Here is a 15408-nt window from a genome sequence, read left to right as displayed (position 1 = left end):
AAAGCAGCACTAGTGTACAGTTCATCAGAGGAACAACACATGTGGCATCATCAAAGCGAAGGAGGAAACTCCGAACCACTCAATCATGGGGCCGAGCGCCACAAACAAACCCGTCAGATCCCAGGCTAACAACACCAGTGATGCAGCGCTATAGCGCTAACACAGCAGGCTAATGGGGAACGGAACCCCACCATCTAAAGACCTGGCTGTTTTCTGACCAAGGGGACAGGCAGGGGGGACCGGCACACACACACACACACACACACACACACACACACACCGCACCAGGCACCGGTGGGGGTGGGGGTGGGGGGGCACTACTAATGGCAGGGACCACCAGAGGCCTACGTGACGCTAGCCAGGACAGGCCAGACAGCCCGATGACTGATGCACTGATGGTGTGTGTGTGCGTGTGTGTGTGTGTGTGTGTGTGTGTGTGTGTGTGTGTGTGTGTGTGTGTGTGGTGGTGTGTCGGGGGGGGTCATTAAGGATTCTGGGAGCCGGGGGGCTGTAATCATAGAATAACACGGCCGTCTTTTATCGGTGTGCCTTTCGGCTCGCTCATGTCCGTCTCCCGACGTGAGAAAAACCCCAAGAAGAGGAGTTTAGTAATTCAAGAAGAGCGCCGGGCGGAGCGGCTGACTGTGCTTAAGGGGGGGCTCGGGGGGGGGGGGGGATTAACCCATTCAATCCGGGAACGCATCTGTGTCATTTCAGATTTCTTTGGCTATTCAAAAATAGCAGATATACAAGCTCATGGCGCGGCACTCGTGGTATGAGCTTATAGATCTTCTATTTTTAGAAAAAACGTGGAACAACATAGTTTGAGATGGGGGTCCGTGGCCAAATACATATAAATTTGGGTGGTCCTTGACATGAAGAAGTTTGAGAACCACTGATAGTTTTTCAAAAAACTGTTAGGATTTAGAAGACATTTGTAGAATCCCCAGAAGCAAAGATTTGAGTTACAAATGTTCCCTTTAAATATATACAGTATATTCAAAGATTTTTCCAAAAAATAGCAGATATACAAGCTCATATCGTGGCAGTCGGCAGCCTAACCTCTAAAATGACACAGACGCGTTGCCGGATTGAGTGCGTTGCGTGGTGGCGTCATGCTCAGTAAAATAGCAGATCTACAAGCTCACAACACGTCACGATTGTGACGCGTTGCGAGCCTGTAGATCTGCTATTTATACGGCACACAAGACACCAGCGTGTGACTCTGTATAAATCAGGTTTTAAAAGCTGCCAGGTTGGAGCCATCTGCAAGCCATCCTGCTTCTAAACCTACTGTCAGGAAGGTTAAAAAGCAAAAGCGTGTTGAAAAGCGAGTATAGAGGATTAATTGGATTAGTCTTTTTTTTTAAGGAGCGGTTCTTTTGCTGCAGTCATTAGGAGTACACGACGTCAAGTACTTAATTCGGGGTCCTTCAGGCAAGGATTGGAACTCCTCCATTCATCACTTCACATGTTGTGCAAGAGCAGGGTTTTTTTCCTCCTTTTTTGTTGCAGAAAGTAGGCTATATTGTTGCTGTTGGTAGAAACCTTGTATCTCCATAATTCAAATAGTTTTTTTTTTTTTTGTGAATTAATGTTCACTTCATCATACAAGAGTGCCACACACAAAGTATTGAAAGTAGCATCATGTACAAGCTCGGCTATTTTGACTATTATATAATATAAGGTTTTTCCACCTGTCAGGGACGATATATTGTTCCATAAAAAAGCCAAAATGAAGCCAAAATGAAGCGGGCCAGGAATATATATATATATACATATACATATATTTATGAAGCATAACGTCACTTTGACAGTAACGAAAGTTGACAATCATAAGTGTAGGTATATTGTAAAATACTTTGTCTCTGTCGGGTGGAAACCTCATGTGTCCAAAACTGTTACTTTCCCAGATTCAAATTCAAAAGCATCAAAAGCGTATTCCTTCCAAGCGCTACGTCCAACCGGGGAAACTCCCCCCCTGTCAGGTGATAAGAAGTGGCCTGCTCACTCCTTATGCGTTGAAGGAAGCATGAGATCACTTCTGGGCTCTCCCCAGGCTGGCAGAGGGAGATTAGCGCCCAGGAAAATTGGCTACAAAATAGTGGGATAAAAAAATTGTTTAAAAACATAAAAAGGCGGATGTGAAAAATGCAGGGCAGAGGTTTTTCCTTGGCCTCTAGGGAGTGTGTGTGCAAAGTTTCACACCGATCGGTCCAGTTATACAGTAGGTAAAAACTCTTCTTCCACCGCTGATTGGCTGCCTGTGTGTCCAGGTCCAGGTATCAGTGAATAAAAGTTAACAGTGTTGCAGATTAAAGCGTCGCTAATTGCCCTAGAAAAAGCAAAACATACATAAAGATCCAACGCGCTGATTAGCCTCTCCAGCCCTATGAACCCCACACAGCACAGCTAAGGGGATGATGATGTGTGAACCGGCTCATTCACATCATTTGCTTTGACGTTCTCATTCCTGAATGGTGAGACGATGCAGCAGCGCGGATCTTAAACTGATTAAATTGACCCGGGGAGGGAGGGAGAGGGAGAGAGAGAGAGAGAGTGGAGGGAGGGGGCATTAGTTAAAAAAACAAAGGGTGGGGGGGGGGCTTATCGTGAGCCGGGGACTGGGCTAATTCACAGTGAATTAGGCGAGTCGTGCGTGCTGAAATAATCAGCCTCTTGTTTATTTGTTCAGGCCCTGGCACAAGCCTCTATCTGCCCCCCCCCTCCTCCCTACTGAGCCGTTTCCCCCTCCCTCCCCTCTGCCTTGTAGTTCCCCACCCTGCCTGACTGCCTGCCAGTGGTGGTGGAAGTACTCTGATTTTTTTTTTTTACTTAAGTAAATGTAACAATACCACAATGCAAAAGAAGTTTGCTACTTTGGGGTTGAACTGGTGGAGTGGGAGCGGCTACATAGCTTTAGGAGAGCTCTTCTCTTGTCTGTCTGCATGGATTTATTTGTGTTGTATTGTTTGTGTATTGTATGCCTTGTTCATTTGTGCTAAGGACCCCATCGAAAAAGGGGGTTATCCATCTAATAAAGGTATATACAAAACTGTTACAAGTAAAATGGCCTGTACCGTATTTTAGTACAAAATCAAAATGTACTGTACTATTCTAAATATGGTGCTTAGAGTACCAAAGTTACCAAAGTCACCAAAGCAATAATCAAATATTTCAAAACTGTTTTGAAAATAGCAGATCGACAAGCTCACAATGCGTCGCGATGGGACGCATTGTGAGCTTGTAGATCGGCTATTTTCAAATAAAAGGGCTTAATTGGTTAATATAATACTATTAGTATTATATTAACCAGCATTAGTATTATTTATAGTATAACGTATATTCTATTAGTAATAATTATCTAACTATTAAAAGTAACATGTTAACTTCAAGTTTTCAAATAACTTAACTTGAGTAAAAAAGCACAACATTTGCCTCTGAGATGTCATTGAGTAAAAGTATAAAGATGGACATACTCAAGTAAAGTAAAAGTACCTCAAAATGGTACTTAAGTACAGTACTTGTACTTGTAGCAAATGTACTTAGTTACTGTCTGGGTGGAAGCCATCCGCTGGCTGTAGCAGGAAATGAAGGACAGAGGGTCAAACTGGAACCTGTTCTGCCAAAAGCTGGGCTCTTGTTTTATGTAAGCGCAGCGCTGCTCAGTCGGCAGTATGCAGAGAATGAGCAAAACCAGAGCCATGTTTTTAATGGGAGGAACACCTCACTGAGAGAGAGAGAGAGAGAGAGAGAGAGAGGGAGAGAGAGTCATGGCTCTATTATGTTTTGAATTAATGTACTGTATGTGTTGGTTCAACGTTGTTGTTTTAAATGTGCTCTATAAATATACAGTGGATTGGATTGGATTGGACTGGATATTTGGGGCCCTATTTTCGCCAGTGCCTTTACCCATTATCCCTAAACTTCTTTGCCATTTTTTACTATTTTTAAAAACATTTTCAAATAGTTCAAATAGCCAATCTACAAGCTGATAAGGTGTCGATGTAGTTCGGCTAGTTGAACTATTTTAAAATGTTTTTAATAATATAAAAAAATGACAAAGACGTTTAGGGATTACATTACATTACATTACAGTCATTTAGCAGACGCTTTTATCCAAAGCGACTTAAAATAAGTGCATTCAACATAGATAGGGAACGAAAACTACTAATCACCAGAAGTCTTAAGTGCATTTTCTGCAAAAACAAGCAACCAAGAGTACACCTAGCGCTAAGGTAAAAGTGCAATATATCAGCTACTAATAGGGATAATGGGTAAGGCACCTATATCTAGCCCTCAGTTTCAGTTCGTTTTGGTTGTTTTTTTTTGCAGGTTTGATTTTGATTTCTAGTTTAGTCTACACGTTTCTTTTTGGAAACTGTTTAGTTTTAGTGAATCTTTGTGTCAGTTTTATTGTTTTTCATTGTAATATGGGGTAGTCAGTGTCACGATACATTGTGAGCTTGCAGATCGAAAGATATTGGATACTGACATAGACTAAGGACCTTTAATCTATCACACACACACACACACACACACACACACACACACACACACACACACACACACACACACACACACACACACACACACACACACACACACACACACACACACACAGAGAGAGAGACAGAGCCATCACTTGGCCTTGGACATGACAGGCAAAACGACGTTGTGAGTGAAACCTCGTTATTGTGAGTGAAACCTGGTTATTGTGAGTGAAACCTGGTTATTGCCCAGGATGCTGGAGTGACAGTCTATAAACACGACGTTGAACACATCCATTAGCAGCTCCGTGGTCGGCCTGTCAAGGTCGGTAATAACACGGGGGAACATGTTCCGAGCTTGACAACCCGCTCGACACCTCGCATGCATGCACGCAGCAACAGATGGGGGTCAGTTTGGGGCAGTCCCCCCCCCCTCACACTGACCGTATAATCATCAGCCGCAGGGATTTATTACACGTCACACGTTACTTAAGTAAAAGTACCAATACTGCAATGTAGAAATACTCTGTTACAAGTAAAAGTGCGGAATTAAAAATGTACTTGAGTGAAAGTACAAAAGTATTGGCATCAAAATATACTTAAAGCACCAAAAGTAAAATTACCAAAATGTTGGAAAATAGCAGATCTACAAGCTCACAACGCGTTGTGACACGTTGTGAGCTTGTAGATCGGCTATTTTCAAATAGCCTATGTATAGAATAAGGCTAAAGTGGTTAATGTGTGTTTCATAATATCATAATTTATATCTGAAAAACAACTAGTAACTAAAGTTTTCAAATAATTGTAGTTGAGTAAAAGTACAATATTTGCCTCTGAGATGTAGTGAAGTAGAAGTAAAAGTACTGAAAATTGGAAATACTCCAGTAAAGTAAAAAATACCTCAAAATTGTACAAAATAAGTTCAGTGCTTAAGTAAATTTACTTAGTTACTTTCCACCACTGCACGTGATCGCTTGCGTCCTGTGAAAAGGACCATGAAATTGGACACAGCGTGCCTCGTTAATTTGTACATGTGCCAAAGCCGGTTTGCACGCGCCGTGCCTTTAAATTCAACCAGAACATAAAAACAACAAGATTATGCAGCACAATCTGTGCATCGCCCGTTCTGGCTAATCACTGTTATCGCTCAGTGGGAATACAGTCGACATCTGTTGCCATGTGCAACAGAACGCAGTAGATATGCATATTTCGTGAGCAATTTGAGGTTAATATACCGTGTGAAAGGCAACATTTCAACTCTGGATGTGAAAGTTGCTTGTTACAATCTGATGTGTTGTTCTACAATACATTTGACAACTTCAATCCTATACTTAAAGGGATAGTTCACCCCCAAAATGTATTTTTTTCTATCAATTAGTCACTCCATGGAGACTTGAATTCATGGATATGTTTTAGTTTTTGTCACATTCCTGAGCCAGTAATTTGACGACCGGCAGCGGTTCCGGTAGGAGACACAAAGAGACTCCTTTTTAAGTCATTTTTTTTTAGGGTGAACAATCCCTTTAATTTTACGACAAATAGTGAAAAAAGCCTATCTATGAGTTCATAGATCTGCTCTATTAGCCATGTGTGAAAGATTTTGACAACTCGGGACGCCAGGTTGAAAGTGGCTCCAACCTTTGACCCTCAGGGTAACTCCCCATGAACTTGCAGCTTGCATGCACACGACTGCTGGCACCCGGGTCTGCTGCCATTCTGACTTCCATTGTGGGCCAGTCTGTCATTAAGAGCGGGGGGAAACAATGGTTTGACGGAGCTGTGCCACGGCAAACGGCTCCCCTGTGGATCCAAACACAAGTTCCACACCGCGGGAAAAAAAAGAAGTACTATAGCGCGGGCGCGAAACACAAGTGCGACCCCGGCCGGCCTGGGCCCGCACGGTGAGGCACACAAAGGCATTGTTGTGGCCCCGATGAATGCTCACAGCTCTCACACAATGGCTTTAAATCACGCTATGACGGAAGAACCCAGACCGTGTTACAAAGACCATAAGTTGAGGGCAGGCTGAAGGGATTTTTTTGCCCCCTTCTCTCTGTGTCCTCAATGTGAACTTCTGCACTGGCTCCCCAGGATACATAAATAAGGGTCCGTGCCCCCTCGCGAGGTCTGGACGCGTGCTGCGTGCTCTTACATAAACACACACGGTTTCAACATGTTTAAAGTGCGCTCATTAGGGTTTATGTGTTGAGGTACAAAGAAACAACCCACCGGCGGAGGTCTTGTTTATATTAACGTGCCACGGACGGCGAGGCGCACGCTGACAGAAGGCTGTTGAGCGCCACGGCGAGACGCGTGTGTTTAGTTTGTGTCGGCCATGTTGGTGGTTCTGTTTGATGAGCCCTGCGGGTGGAAGCATATGCCCCCCTCACACAACCCTGCATCACTTCATCTCCATTCTTCTTCCACTGCAGTCAGGAGTATAGGGATGGGATGATGATCGCTATTTTCATTTATCGTGAAATTGTCCTCCGTCATGCACTAGGATGAATTCACTTTTGTTGAGCTGCAAATTCAGTACCACTTAAACCCTCTATACTTGATAAAACTGACCTGTAAAGAACACATTTGGTAGGCTCTTATTTCACTCTACACAACTTGATTCGCCAAAAATTGCAGCTCACAACGCTTAAATGTTTCTCAAATCTGATCTTTAGCACTGCCACCGTCGGAAGGTTTGTGGTTCGATACCGGCTCCGCCTGGGTTAGGGTCGACAGTGTCCTTGAGCAAGACACCAAAACCCTTTAACTGCTCCTGATAAGCAGGTTGGTGCCTTGCATGGTTTCCTCTGCTGTCGGGTGTGTGAATGTCAGTAATGCACATTGTAAAGTGCTTTGGATGAAGGCTCTGTAAATGCATCATTTGGCATGATTCTTGGCGAGTAACACCATACGATGAGTGTCCGAGTGTCCAATCTGAGACACATCTGTAGAGATGAGATTTTAAACCAACTAGACCAGCCAGATTTCAAACCAGCTAGGAATGTGGTTTGGTGTTTGGATGTCACCTCCTGTATGGGCAGGTTAGACTCACCACTACGCAGCATGTGTATCAGAGGCTTTAGAAGAAGTGCTGATGGAAATTCATGAAGCAACACATAATCCTAGTTACTTCCAGTACACTCCGCTTTACATTGGGTTGTCATCCATTGTGTATTGTTGCATGGTGTGGAAAAGCTGCCTGGCCAAGTTTAAGCTACTGCAGCTCTGCCATCAGCGAGATGGTACCTCTGAGGCAGGACTCAGCATTCAGCATGGAGGGTTTCGATGGTTCCTGTGGGGCAGGACTCAGCATTCAGTATGGAGGGTTCTGATGGTACCTGTGGGGCAGGACTCAGCATTCAGTATGAAGGGTTTCGATGGTAGCTCTGAGGCATGGAATTGGTGCTGATACAGCAGATTAACCCAGTGCTAAATAACATACTTTTTGTTTGTATTCCAAGGAGACCACCCAGTTTGGGTGTGCATCACTCCACAAACCCCCATAACTCAGAGAGTGTACAAATTGACCCAATAATTGTCAGTACGGTTCCTTTTACACTCTGAGTCACTGACCTGGAAGGATGCCCACTTTGAGAACCATGAGCAGAAACCTCATATCTCCATATTTTTATGTTTTTGTCGTAAATGAATGCCCTACTTCACCATACAAGAGTGTCGCACAAAAGTAGTGAGAATGGCTGATCAATGAGCTCACAGCTTCCACCTGACAGCAACGATATACTGTATATTGTCTCTGTCGGGAGGGGGGGAACCTTATTATGTCCAAAACTGTTGCTTTTCAGTATTCAAATTCAAAAGTAGCAGATCCACAAGCTCAAAACGCGTCGCTTCGCGCCGCGTTTTGAGCTTGTGGATCTGCTACTTTTGATGCTTTTGTGTGACGCTGGCTGTAGAGTGATCAAATAGGGTAGTTGATTTACGAAAAAAACACAAAAGGTTAGAAAACGGAGATAAGAGGTTTCTGCCTGATACCAACGATATATGATATTTATATGGATCATTATGAAGGACTGTGGGGTCCCTGATGGTCAGCCGACCACACAACCGCAACGTTCTGGCTTACAATCTGACTTGACCTGAGCTATTACTCTGCCTGTCGCCTCACTGTCCAAACTAAATAAAGCATGAAAATGCTTAAAAAACAATTATCTTTAAATAATCCACACAGTTCCCCTGTACACAATCCTGCTTTCCTCCGTTTCAGCTGCCACACAAAGAAGACTGTGTGTGTGTGTGTGTGTGTGTGTGTGTGTGTGTGTGTGTGTGTGTGTGTGTGTGTGTGTGTGTGTGTGTGTGTGTGTGTGTGTGTGTGTGTGTGTGTGTGTGTGTGTGTGTGTGTGTGTGTGTTGTGCCAACAACACCATGTTGTTTCAGTGTGTTTATGGGCTGCAGAAGCAGGTGCAGGTGTTAGCAGTGGGGTGCTAACTGCTAACACGTACAGTACGCTAACCCCAGTGCGCTCACCTGTCAGCACAATTAGCGTTTTAGCAGCACACACACAATGCACTGAACACACACTGCTACTGTCAGCATCACTGCCCCAATGCGCACACACACACACACACGCACACACACACACACACACACACACACACACACGCGCGCGCGCAGCCTGTGTGTTGAACAATGCCAAGGACGCTAGTACAGGTTACTTTAAATACTTTAAACTTTTTTGATGTCTATAACATGGGACAGTGATTCTCAACCTTTATTGTTTCAAGGAACCCCTCTTTGATATGCATTACAGTTAGACCACGGACCCCCATTTGATACAATAGTTTTTTTTTTCTTCCAGGTGGTTCCAGGACCTTACGTTGAGAAACAGTGAGGCATGCTGCCTAAAGAGGACTTGAGCCAGGAGAGGCACCGGCGAGCGAGGCGTCAGGCGAGCGAGGCGCCGTGCGGAGCGTTGCAACTCAGCGCCGTTCGACTTATGTCCCAACAGGTACAGAATCATAACTCATATCCCCCCTAGACAACACCTGCCGTCGAGGGTTGCAGCCTATATATGCCTCGATGATTTTGATTTATATTAGGATACATTTGCGCGACTGTAAAGACGAAACGGAACACTTTATCGCTTGATCACAGAGCTTCCGTTGCTCCAGACTGTATGACCGGAAGCATTTTGAAAATTGTGGGAGGCAACAGTCTGGCCGTGCGAGACTAAATCCGTCCCAAGAATATGACCCGTTTGCCGTCTTGGAAGTGAGAATGCTGTGCATGAGGGTGTGAAGAATGCCACACCGTTGTCCAATAATATATAAGTGGTTAATTGGCATGATTGGCAATTAACCATAATATCGTGGACCTGCAACAATATCTACATTAGGTATTATTATAATATTTTTATTTGTTTGTTTGACCAGCAGCAGAGGGAGCTATGAGCATCTTTGTGGCGATGGGGTGTGTCTGTGCGGGGTGTTCTCCTATTCGCTTCAATATTTTTCAGGCCAAGGACCCCCTAGCTGAGAGAGAGATGAAGCAGGGACCCCCTCTATATTGTATAAAATTGTGTTTCAGATTAGACTTTTTTTCTTTACTGTTTTTTCTCTCTCTACACATATACCTCTTTGCCAACAATAGCAGATCTACAAGAGATCTGCAAGCTCGCTTGTAGATCTGCTATTGTTGGCAAAAGTTCTTCTCCGAAAAGGGATGCTAGGGTTCAAGTGGTTAATATCACACAAAGTTTTTGCGGCCCCCCTGTAGTAACTCTGAGGACCCCCTAGGGGTCCCGAACCCCCTGTTGAAGACCCCGCCGGCTTTAGAACATTGAGAGGGTGGTCAAACTCTGGCCCGATGGTGGAGTGACCATGACACCACAGTCACACCACTCCTTATACACACACGCACACACACACACACACACACACACACACACACACACACACACACACACACACACACACACACACACACACACACACACACACACACACACACACACACACACACACACACACACACACACAGAGACAGACACACGGTGGGATTATGCTGCTCATTGTTAATCTAACCCGCTCAGCCTCCGTATGTGAATGAGTAGATTACCTCACACGAACCGTTACAGACAAATAGCTCCTGCTGCCAAGCCATGACTATTATAGCTACATGCAGAATGCTGCGTGGTGCGTAAAATCGGACCATAAAAACGGGTCTGTGACCCACAAATGGGTTCCGACCCACTGTTTGGGAAACAGTGCGCACACGTCCTCAATCCTGATGGTTCATTCTAGGTCGTCTGTGTTTTAAAGCAGTTTAAAGCAGTTTACTCTTCATACCATACACAATTAGCATTATTGAATTGATTTGAATTGATTGATTGAATACTTTATTAACAGTTTGCAAAGACAAGCACAGGGAAGTACAGTTCAATACAAGGTCTGAGGATTTTAAACCCAAGAAAGCACTATGGCTTGTTTCCATTGGGGTCCTTTGTACTCAATTCATCGAAACATTTAATGACAGACAAAATATACATTTAAAACATTAGTATTGTACATTGGGGGGGGGGGGGGGGGTAGGTTTTGACATTTTACTGTGGCTTGTATGATGTCCTGTGTGTTATGCCCCTGAAGGGTTCAGTGGTGTGTCCATACATAACTCTTACATCGTATAGGCTCTGAAGCAGAGCTGGGGATTAGTGATCTCGGATAAATCTGCAGTATCACAATGTAACAGAGAGGACCTCTGTTACTATGTTAAACATGTACTTGAACCCTTATTAATTGAACAATATTTGCACAGCATATGGGCACTTTAGATATTGGCACTTTAATTATTTGCACAGTTGTATTTGTCACAGTCCTGATTTTATTGTTGATTGAATACATTTGTAACTGAACATTTGAATTGTGTTTCCTGTTTGTTGAGCTGGCCACTCAGCTATGTAGTTCCATCTGGAGACAAATCTTTAGTGGTAATCAGGAGGGGCAATGCAATGTGTAGAATAGAATGAGTGCAATAGAGACTTGAGTGCAATATGTATGGTGTAAGATAGGTAATGTTGAGTGATGATTGGAATCTTAACAGTTACTGTTCAAGTGGAGCTGTTCTGTCCAGTGTAATTGGGCTGGACCAAGTCAGAATGGCAGAGGGGGGTTGTGATGTGTTTTAGAGTTGCTTATGGTTGTAGTAGAGGGGAAAGAGTATTTTGTAGTTCAGTCAGTTTGAATATACTTGTGGGGGTTAAGGGTATTTAAGTATTTATGGTGTGTGTGTTTATTTATGTATTGTATTGTATGTTTATTTATGTTATGCTCTGAGTTAGAACACCCCTTATAATGGTATAGTCCAGGCTGGCTCATTAGCTCAGCTGAGCATAAAACGCAGTCACTTGCCACTATTGAGAGAGGTCTGTTGAGAGTGAAGAGCTACTGTGGTGTCCTTGTTCCTGTATGTATTTTCTGGGTGAATAAATACACCTTTTGGCTGCAACCTAGTACCTGGCTCTGTACTGATTTCCAGACGCTAAATGGCACATCCTCACACACAGGAGCAAAGTCAGACGGCCGCCGAATTTTATGCGATATCATCGCAACAAATGGTTTCATCTTGAGGAAAGGGGATGTCTGACTCAACATCTGTGTTGAAGTTGACACGGTATTGTTTACGGCAGAACATGTGTGATCACTGGAGATCTCATCTCACAGTATCCATGACCCATACTGGAATATTTCCACACTGGAAACCTCATATTATGTCCAAAACTGTTACTTTTCAGGATTCAAATCCAAAATTAGCAAAAGTAGCAGACCCACAAGCGTGAAACGCGCCGATTTGCGGCGCGTTTCGAGCTTGTGGATCTGTTACTTTTGTGTGACGCTGTAGTATGATCAAGCAGAGCATTAATTTACGAAAAAACACAAAAAGTTAGAACATGGAGATGGGAGGTTTCTTGCCCGACAGCAACGATATCCCTCAGTCTTCCAGGGTCATGATGATGTTACACCTCCACCAACGGACAGCATTTGAATCAGACTGTGTGACTTCACATAACAGAGAACGTACCGCAGAGTTTTATAATAAAGACGTTGGAAGTAAACATGTCAAAAATATATGAAATGTGAGTCACAGCTCTCGCTGTGAGTGACATAATTCCCAAGGACAAGAAGGAGAGAATGAAGAAAGGAATACACCCTCTGTGTGTCAGCATGTGTTTACCATCAGCCCAGTCAAACACGTCAATTAGAAACATTACAAAGTACAAATTACAAACGGTTTCTGGGATGAACAACACCCAGGCCTAAAGCCAGAGGTGGAAAGTATATTTACTAAAATACTGTACTTTCGTTTAAAAAAAATGTTTTACTCCACTACAATTATTTGAAAATTTTAGTTGATAGGTACTTTGCGGATTTAGATTATTATGTCAAAACATACATTAACCAATGAAACCCTATTTTATACTTATACTTAGTATTGCAACACGCTGTGAGCTTATAGATCGGCAATTTTTTAAGCAAAAAATAAGACAAATGTTCTATACTTTTACTTAAAGGGGAATTTTGGACCATGGCTTTCTTACCTTTTCTATGATGTTAAGAAAATTTTCATAACTCCATCCCGGGTCCGCCACAGCTAAAAACGCGCGGTAATAGGCCGGGATTTCAATCTCGTCTAGCGAGACTTCCGGTGGGGCGCATTCAAGACAATCACATTGCATAGTGTTGTCACCATGAATCTCACAAAAAAAAAGCTATCAAAATATGCGATCTAGCGCAAGGCCTGTTGCCGCACGTTTTTAGTTGTGGCGGGATGGAGTTATGATTTTTTTCTACCGTAGGCCTACCATTCATCCTACTGATCCTAGGATATAACATCATAGAAAAGGTAAAAAAAAAACGTGGTCCAAAATTCCCTTTAAGTACAGCATGTTGATTCCAATATTTTTGTACTTTTACTGATGACAAATTTTGAATACAGGCCTTTTACTTGTAACAAAGTATTTCTATATTGTGGTATTGCTACTTTTACTTAAGTAAAAACACTGTCTAAATGAGTTTGGATGAAGGTCGATACAGCTTTTGTCCAAGCAGTATGGGGGAAAGCAAACAAATGTGAGAAAAACTTGTTGTTTGTCAACGCCTTCGTCATTCAACTCGTCGCGTTCACGTGTGGATAACTTCTCTCTGAGGAGAGTTTCCAGTTCGAGCTCTCTGGCAAGCGTTTTAAAGGCTTTTTCACGGACACACGGGGTCCGAGGGGGGGATCTCTGCCAAGCCTCTGCTCTCCCATGTAGGACTAAATCAGAACAATGTGTAGCTCTGCATGGGTGTGATAACATGAGCTTATTCTGCTCTTCTTGCAGTGGAGAAAGGACACTCATCAAATAAAAAACTAATAAAACATTTTAAGAAACTGTGTTTATTTTTTATGCAAAATTGCAATAAAAAAAACACATAAAAACATATATATATATATTTTATTTAGGCCTAAACCTTTTAGACTTTTTTTAAATCTGCAAAAATAGCAGATCAATTTTCTTTTGCATTGCGAGCTTGTAGATGGGCTATTTTTGCTAATTGTCAAATGATGAAGTACGTATATAATAAGGCTTAAAGGAGGAGTTCACCCAAAAAAATACTTATTTTCTATCAATTGCACACCCTATGAAGCCTGAATCCATGGATTCTTTTTAGTTTTTGTCGTATTCCTAAGCTAATAATTTGATTCCCGTCTCCTACCGGCTAATGTATCCGGTAGGAGACACAAAGTAGATTATTTGTGTCTCCAACCGGAAATACACACGGTCATCAAATTATTGTCTTAGGAATGCCACAAAAACAAAAATAAATCCATGAAATCAAGGCTTCATGGGGTGTGTAATTGATAGAAAATAAGTCATTTTTTGGGTGAACTCCTCCTTTAAGTGATTAAAATGATTATTTCCCGAAAAACGAATTAACTTGCAAAATACACAAACCCACAATCATCATCATAATCATCATCATCAATGGATCCCACCCTAAAAGGAAATGACATGATTCTACTTAACACACTTGTCTCCTCAGAAAAAATACAAAACAGAGACTTCACGCCTTGTTTTACTCAATTTCTCCTGTTCCGCAATTATATTTCCTATAAGCTCGAGGTCCCTCTGCCAGGCGTGGCTCCGGTCAAAAGGCTCGTTTGCGGCACAATGGCCCTTATTCGTCAAAAGGCCGGCGCTTTATTGGACACAGGTGGAGGGACGTAATGTCACTCTCCTCCAAACACACGCAGCTGGCATACCGACAGTCTGTCACAAACTGTTACATCCCGAGCCCTAAAAACGACAGCATCTGTTTTCTATCCAACCTCCTTGAAAGAACCGTATAGAGACCACGGTCATGGTTCCATTCGTAAAAGAAAAAGACACGGGTAGGGGGGGACGTTTTCTGAACCACTTAATCCCTATTTCTACAAGCGATCTACTGTACAGGCCGATCTACAAGCTGAACTATGACCTCACAATGTAGAGCTTGTACATACACTTTTTCTTTGGGCTATTTGTTTAATTTAAAAATGAAAAAAATGCTAAATACTTTGACAAATATTGACACATTTTGACACATTTGCCTAAAAAAGCGACTCCAGGGTTAATGTGGTTAACATAATAACTTAATTAAACATAATGTAATTAAATTGATAAATTGTGATTATCAAACATATCGGACAGTCTACATTTCTCAAAAGGAAAAGCATGTATATAATTCAGTCTGACCTGAAGCAGGGGATAAAATACAGTATCAAAGCATACCTAATTGCACTTACTGTACATCAACACTAGGGTGCTAGGCCAAAGAAACAAAGGTAGAGCCTGCACACCGTCTTCCAGGTAAAGGATCACTTTATTTAATTGAGACAACGTTTCGATCCTTATGGGATCTTCATCAGGTCAAGACCTCTATTC

The sequence above is a fragment of the Gymnoscopelus microlampas genome (genome assembly GCF_963454915.1).
Source record: "Gymnoscopelus microlampas genome assembly, chromosome: 16".
In the NCBI taxonomy this organism is placed as follows: domain Eukaryota; kingdom Metazoa; phylum Chordata; class Actinopteri; order Myctophiformes; family Myctophidae; genus Gymnoscopelus; species Gymnoscopelus microlampas.
This window is presented reverse-complemented; position numbering follows the sequence as displayed.